Below are 8662 nucleotides of genomic sequence, written 5' to 3' on the forward strand. Positions count from 1 at the left end.
TAGTTCAACTATGACCTTACGGTACTAAACCCTTTTCATTCTTTCCTTACCATATTTTTGGTGAGAGTACTACTTCGACTATGGGATAGATGGGTCCCTATTTACCCTCTCCATTAGAAATTTCTATTGTCATGCCATATTTTCCACCACTTAGTGTGGTGGGATCCATTCCTACTACAACATCTCTACCATCTTCTTGGGGAATTCCACAAGTCCCTTTTTTTACTTATGCAAGTTTTACGTCATTGTATGTGTCTACGCCTTCAACCACCTTTGTGTTCAGAACGGCAGAAAACCCTGGTTATATTATGGGAGTTTTGATTTTTACTCGTAGTTCATCTATACCTATGGTCACTCTATATAAAATTGGCATACCTACTTTGCAGAACACGTAGGGGGATCAAATATTTCCTCTAGCCAATTCAAGGGTAGTTATGTGTTTCGCATGCTTATCAACCTTGGAATAATTCTTTGGTAGGTGGGATGCATTTCAATATAGGTTCCTATTCCATAGGAGGGGTGTGTTTAACTAAGGTCACTAATCCCATTACTGCAACGTTTCCTACGGGATCTAATGATTATGGTGGTGCTTTGGGGGCACTTACCCAGGGGGACAACATCCTTACACCTCATCTATTGGCCCAAGACCTCAATATATTGTGATGAAATACAACCTTGGTCCACATTCATCTTCCATTAACTATGATATGGGGGGACCATATGGTTTGTCAAGGAGGACTTATTTTCCTCATGATCCATTTAACCAATTGTAAATTCCATTTCTAGCTCCTCTTGATTTATTGAATTTGGATAAGCTAGAAAATGAACCCATACGTCATGACCCTAGGTGGCCACCTATGCCAACCAAAGTCCCCTCTGATATTCCTAAGTTTGAAGGGAAGCTATTTTAGAATCCCTCCACACACATCACCACCTAAAATATTTGGTGCTCCTCTAACTCTTTGGTGGATGATTCTGTGAAGTTAAGAATTTTCCAATTAACCTTAATTGGAGATGTCATTAAATAGTATATCAAATTGGATAGGGCATCTTCTAGTGACTTTTCTTCCTTGGCTTGTACTTTCTTGAATCATTTCCAACTACCTACTAGGCAAGATCTTGGAGCTAACCTTTTGTCTAATTCGAAACAAGATAAATCTACTCACATCTCTGATCATATCCATGAGTGGAGAAGACACGAGAGGTTAGGATGAACCAAACTCCCTGACGAAGTTCTTCAAGACTAGTTCACCATATCCCTATTGCAACCTATAGTCAAGGATGTTGCTACGGTTGGGGAAGCTATAGAGGAGCAGTCAATATTACATGCTTAATACCTTGATTTGATTTATTCTCAGTCAGGCACCTTATACGAGATCATCACCAATGCTCCTTTCCCTTCAACTGATCCACAATGACCCATGCCAAGACCACACTCAAATGGTGTTATTGGTTTTGTTTCTTATAATACTGTGAACCATCTAGCTGCTCAGTTATTGTTGGGACAAGGTCCCCTGGGGTTAAATTTTGTAATTAATTTTGTTATACTTGTAAAGTCTCCACATTTTGAGGGAGAGGAGCATGACGGCTATAGGAGTCAAAAAGGGGATTTAGTCCCTTTGTTTGTTAGAATATAGGATGTTTTGTGACCCGCCCATGGTTCATGAGCCATGGTATTGTAAAAGAGAAATCTATATATATATGAGTCATAGAGAGTCTAGGAAGTAACTTGATGATTGAAGATATTTGTACGGGCAAGTAGTCTGAGAAAGGAAAGTTTGTTTCTTGTACTTAGTCGGAGGGGAAGGCTCCTGCTACTGAGTGCGTAGAGACCTTGGTAAGTCCGCACGCTGAGTGCATGGGCCCCTGCAGCTATGTGCGCAGGGAAGAAGAATCTGTAACAGAAGGAATTACATCTAACAAAGACTATTTTGGAGCCATAATTGTGTATTTGTGTGTTTTTATTTACTTATGCAATTTCTATATATTCACTTTGTTACCTGAATTTATATGAAGAAATGATTAATTGATGAGCGGAAGTAGTAGATCTATTCATTGACTTGATATTAGGAATGTTTAAAGCACTTTGCAAAGGGTTAGATTCTATTTCTACAAGTTACTGCAATTATTTGTATTTTATGGATTAGGGTCCTTGAAGGTCGGGAATAAACCTAGAAATCACAAAAACCCATCACACTGACCTCTGGATGCAGAAAAATGGTTATGTCATCCCCCAATACTACTTCGAGTGAGACTGCAATCTACGCTATACGGGTTGTTTCCAAAAGGACCAAAAGTTTAGGGATTTGTTGGTTGGCATAGCTAACTCTGAACCTGGGTCAGGACCCCTCAAGCTAACAAATGGTTCTATTGCCAGGACTGGGATCTATTTGAGGGATGTCTGATATCGAATAAGTGGTTTCCAACTAAGAAGGAGATCGAAAAGTGGATATATTGGAAACTGCATGATTTTGTGACCCAAGAAAATAGGAATCCACGCCTGTTAAAGGAAGAATGACTGAATAGATACCTATTCATAGATGAGCATGAAATATTTTTCTGTTATTTTCCGTGTGAATTACATGAGTGGTTGTCTAAATTGGCAGATAGTCAAGGTACATAGAAGCTAGACAACTTTATTATGTGGACCCAAGAACTGGTGAAGCACTTGGAGGCTTCAGAAAATAAGATCATGTGGGCTATCGATTACTGGATCGATAGTATTTTGGGAGGATTCATTACCGAGTTTGTGATCGATACATCCACCAGTTATAGTGACGCTAAGTGTAGGTTTTTTAAAGGACCCAAAGGTAAGTATTTGAAATCCTTGAAGACTTGGATTAAAATATTATTATGTGAAAAGTAGGTTATGCCCTTGAATTGATGTTTGGGACTACGCAAAGTGGAAGAGTGTTCAGAAGGAACCTAGATTTGGGTGTTGAATATAGTCCTCTATCGGGATCGTCTAATAGTGATGATGAAGGTACTATTTTGAAGACACCATGAGGTGCACTGCAGACCGTAAGCCAGGGTATTACAAGAATACCACATCCATCTATTCCACCTCTGCTTCCACCTCTGCCTCACACACCCACACCTCCGCCTCCACCTCCGCCTCCACTATTCAACATGGAAAACACAATGAAGATGCCCGTGTTTAAGGGTCTGGGGGCTGAAGGCCCTGAACAATTTTGGTTTGTAGCAGATGTTGTATGGAAGGCACAACAGATTACAGATGATGACATGAAGAAAGTGCAGTTGGTTACAATGCTACAGGATAGAGCGCTGAGCTTGTATATCAAGTTTTGTTTGACTAAACCAAATGTGACTATTTAGGAAACACAAGAAGCAAAGAACAACGAGTTTAAGAAGCCTAAGTCATAAGAATATTCAGTGACAGAGTTTAAAGAGATCCAACATAAGATAAATGAGTTTGCATGGGACTTTGATTAGAGTTTGAAGTCTCTGCTCTAGTAGGCTAATATGCGGATCAAGTTTGATCAGCACAGAGATTGGTACATTACTTCATTATTGCCTCATCTGATATTTCTGCTATCACAATAGAAAATAGGGATGCAAGCTGAAGCTTTAGAGATTTCTATGAGATTGGAGGCTTCACCCATTTAGGATACAAATTTGGTAGTGCAACAGATTCAATCACAGTTGGCTAGCTTGCACATGGAGTTATAGAGCTTAAAAAAGGGAAAGGAAGTCTAGACTAAGGTTCACACAAAAGTTTGGTGCTTGAAATGCTAAGGTCATGGTCATGATAAGGACCATTGCCCGGTCTATCAGAATTATCTTATTGGGGGAGGTCATGTCCCCCTGAAGCCAGAAAATATCGCTTAGCCAAGCACAGGAGTAGCACTATGGTGCGTTATTTGTCAAATTTCCAGAAAGCATGAGACAAATAATTGTCATCTTCTACAGAGGTTTGTATAGACCCCGCAACATTACTTTTTCACCTTCTACAAATTTGTATCTCATGACGAGCACAACTTTCGAAGTTATGAATTGATGATGGAAAGGACTCCTACGTATAGAATTCAGGCAGAGAATCGGCCTCAATATTAGGGCACAAATGCAACACACAGATGATTCTAGGGTTGAGGAAGAGGGCGAGAAGGAGGTGCTAGAAGGGGTCGTGGATAGATCATTTGTTACAACTGTGGGGAAGCGGGTCATTTTGCGAGTGATTGTTAGAATCGAACACAACCCTCATGTCAATGTTGTAGGCATTTTGACCATGTCATAGAAGATTTCCCAATACTTATAGCTAAGATGCAAGAAAAGAAGACTTAGACCCAGCCGCCTATGCAGATATCCAAATGATGAGGTCAGAGCCTCGTAAAGATGAGCCTAGTGTCAATATCGTTACGTGAAGCAGTATAGCTACCGATGAAGATAATGGGAAGCAACCAGAAGTAGATGGATGGGTATGCAAGGCTTTTGATAAGGATGTTGGGTTTGATTTAAGTAAAGCAAAGGAAACCTATATGGAGGCTAAAAAGAGCTTCACAGAAGCTTCTACATCGGGAAGCCAAGAAAAGTCTAGAGGAAGCAATACTGCGCAGGACATAGAACCTTCATTATTAGTGTCATTTTTAAAGACTTGCATGAAGTTTCTAAGGGATATAAATGTGATAGAGGGGCTACAGGAACTGATAGATAACTTTACTGGAAAAAATAAACCCCTGCCTAAACAGCGCGCAGTATGCAAGGTGGTCAAAATCAAGAAGCGAACCGGTCGTGAGATGAGACTAACTTTGCAAATTGGAGAATACGAGATGGAACATGTAATTCTTGATTTGGGGTGTGATGCGAACATTCTGCTAAAGTAAACTTGGGAGAGAATGGGGCGACTTGCGTTGCAGTGGTTTCTGATCTAGCTATGAATGGTGAACCAACAAAAGATTATTCCTATGGGGCGTCTATATGCGGTAACAGTAGATATTGAAGGTGCAAGTGCTCTAGCTGCTTTTGAAGCAATTGAGATAGTCGATGATAGTAACCCTTACCTTGCGCTACTTGGCATTAATTGGGAGACATTTCTCAGTTGTCACTAGGAGAAATTTGTGAGTTGTGCATACACATTTCAAGAGGAAAAGCAAGAACCGGGAAAAATCCAAGAGATCCTCTTTTATCAAGGATTAATAAATCTGCAATTGGGACAATAAGTAGAGAAGAATTAGAAAATTTTCTCGATAAATTTAAAACAAATATTTTAGGGATTCGTAGTGAAAAAATTGACACCCTTAAAATACAAAACAAAAAAAGTTCAAAATGTTGCATTGTCCATCTTTTGCGCCAAATGCAGAAAGAAACATGCCTTGAGATAATGTTCTCTTGATTTAAAAAGTTTAGAAACTTGTGTTATTTGTGTGGAAAATCATGATACAAAAGAATATCCCTCAATACCAGGTCTTAAAGTTGTCTATCAAGGAGTACCAAATTAGGTAGATCCTATCTATTTTATTGCTAAAAGACCTGGGCAGAATCCACAACCAAATACAACTCAAGGTTTCAACACTCAACCATTTGCACAATCTTCACAAAGTAACTGGACTGCTCCAATATCTTGACAATCTTGGCCACAACCTTGGTCACAAGGATGCAAAAATCCTTATGGAAAATACCCTCAATATCCTCAATACCCTCGATTTCCATAATTTCAACAATCATATCCTACTTTTCCTCCACAATATTATCCTCATCCCGTTCAACAAACTCAACCTCAAAATTTGAATCCATAACTTTCATTACCATTTCCTGAAAGACCAAACCAATTTCGTACCCAACCACTCCCAAATCCAAATAATAGTAAAATTTCACAACCAGTTTACAATACGGAAGGACAAAATTTTCAAACCTACATGATAACTCCACTAGATCTAAAAATGTTCAACATAGATTTGGTAGAATATTAGAAAAGAAGTTCCCATCAATTGTTATTCAAGAAATTGAAAAAGAAAAGATCTCTGAAGAAGAAAAGTCTCTTAATGAAAAATAAAGAAGAAGAAAAGTCTTTTAATGAAAAAGGAAAAACTCAAAAACAAGTTACTCCAACACATTCAAATAACTCAACTCCTATTATGGAACAATCTTCAGTATCTGTTTCAAAACCCCCTTTCCCTGAAAGATTAAAAAATGATGAAGGGGTAGAAAAATAAATTGTATTGCCTAATTACGACATGTTAGATGAACTGAAGAATGTTTGCATAGATATTCCTTTGCTTCAATCCATTAAGGAAATACCAATTTTTCAAAGACAAATAGGGAATTGAGCATAAAAAGGCCAGGAAGAAAAAGAAAAGAAATCAATGCCTTAACTTCATTTTGGAGCCTCCCTACCAACCTTTCACAGTAGCTTGTCTTGCTTCGTCAAATGACAGCCTATCCATCAAAGCTTGTTACATTCCCCTCACAGGCTGTTCCTCTGGACTTTGTCCAGCTACAGGCTGAGTAGCTCCCTCAAAAAACTACATAATTCTGGAGGGCAACCATCCTTCCCTCTAGAAATTGTGTAATTCTTTCTAGCAGCTTGTTGAGTTCTAGAATTGCACAATTCTGCTAGTAAGGCTTCATCCAAAAAAATTGTAATTCCTCCCAACAGGGCTGCTGAACCTAGGAATTGCGCAACCTGGGCAACAATCAGCTTCTCTGCCTAGAAATTGCAGAAATCTCCTGGGCAACCAGCCCATCTCCCTTATAGAAATTTGCATTTTCTCCCAGCAGCTGAGCAACCTCTTACATGTGCAGTTGATTTGATCGGTTCCCTACGGGACTGAGAAAAACCTATTTTCATGCATGGGTTTCTTCTCCCAAGGAAACATGCAAAGGCATCCCTTGATTCAGGGATCTACTTTTAGCAACTGGAGGTTGCATGCAAGGATCATCTCGGAAACCTCTCACCAAGTGTCACTCTTCCTATATTTGTGGCATGTGTGTCACATCTTCGATTTTATCAAAACTCATGATTCGGACACTGTAGAGCTCATTCCTCACATCAACCTTGCAACTCTGATATCCCCACATCCTCCCACACCACCTGCTCTTGATATCTGCACAGATTTGGCTTGCAAGCCTGTTGGTTGTCATGGGGATTCGTTCCCTTGACCTCTTTCCTTGCATTTTGTTGATCCTCCAAATTGTATTGTCTTATGTTCTCCCATTCTAGACTCCTCACCTGCTTTGAATGAGGATCAAGTTGTCGATGGAATTGGTGTTATGAAGCCAACCTGCACCATCATTCATGATGAGTGTGTGCGGGAATATAAAGAAGGACCTGCGGTGAATGATGACTCCTTTCCAGCCGCTCCTCATCCGCTTTATCCTAACATCCCTTGTGATTTTTCCACTACTAATTTCGCCTCTGAAAACCCATTTTTATATGTTTCTACTTCTAATCATTCATAGGACACATCAGATGTCAGTCTATCATTATAGTGCGGAGAGGACACATCTTCCTCCGAAAATCCATCCAATATGTCATCTATATTTCTTGAAAACACAAAGCTTGAACATCTTTACTTCTAATCTACCCCTTTGTACAATTCATCAAATCTTGAGGACGCTGATTTGGATTTAAACAGGAATGCAACAAATTATAGAGATAACCATCAACAAAGAGATGCAGCAGAAATAATACTTCATTTCATTAATGTAAAATATTGAAATATGCTTACAAACAGAAATGGAAATAAACTAGTTAGGGCGATGGTAGCTTATCTCTGAGAAGAGATGTGGCAGATACATGCCTCTAAACATCATTACAATGAAGCTCAAGGGCCTTTTTTATTAATGAACAATAAGAGAAAACCCTAAACAACCAAAACCCTAACCCGAGGATATGTAACACCAAGAGTTTATGGGCCCTGTTGGGGTGAGTTGGACAGACAACTTCCCGGGGTTGCGACTTGGTCATATTATCTCTGTTTGACATGCATGATAACCCGTTGGAAATATTCTCCAAGGACTACGGCAGAAAAGACGATTTTTTATAGATTGACAAAAAAATGTCGTTTAGGGCCTCAAAATGGCTCCAAAGGTTTAGGACCCGAAAAACTACTAAAAATAGTAAACTATGCTACAACTAAGGAAATTGAAAAACTAAAATAAATAGTGGTAGGGTTCCTAGTGGAATTGGCGGGTGGCACCAATATCCACCTGGATCAGAAATCGACAAACATCCTAAATTTTATGATCTTGGTTGTCATGATCTATTCACTTCCTCATCTGATCACAATGTTGATTCAATCGTTGTTGATATGTCTAAGACACTTGTGTATATGAGCCCTCTGTGAATGAAGTCAAAATCCTGCGGACTATCGAGGCACTTCAACGCGAGTTGATGGTTATGTCATGCCCTCACTGTCCTGAGGTTGGTCTCACTTCCAGTCAGGAAATTTTTGAAACACTCAAGGCTCCTCATCACTCTTTGCCTTGCATTGAAGATCAACCAAGCACCCAGATTTTGTTTCCTCCACTCGAGCTACATGATCCCATCGCTCATGCATTGGAGGAATCTTACATAGCAAGCACACATGCACAACATAAGTGGTTTACCTTTCTCACATTTGCTTGCATGACATAGTCAATAGAATGCATACACTCGACATCTGCATGCAGTGTAGCACAACACCATGGAAACTCCATAGAGTGC

This window comes from Pinus tabuliformis, chromosome 6 (genome assembly GCF_031772625.1).
Source record: "Pinus tabuliformis cultivar Carrire ecotype Pingquan chromosome 6, CPIR1, whole genome shotgun sequence".
Lineage (NCBI taxonomy): Eukaryota > Viridiplantae > Streptophyta > Pinopsida > Pinales > Pinaceae > Pinus > Pinus tabuliformis.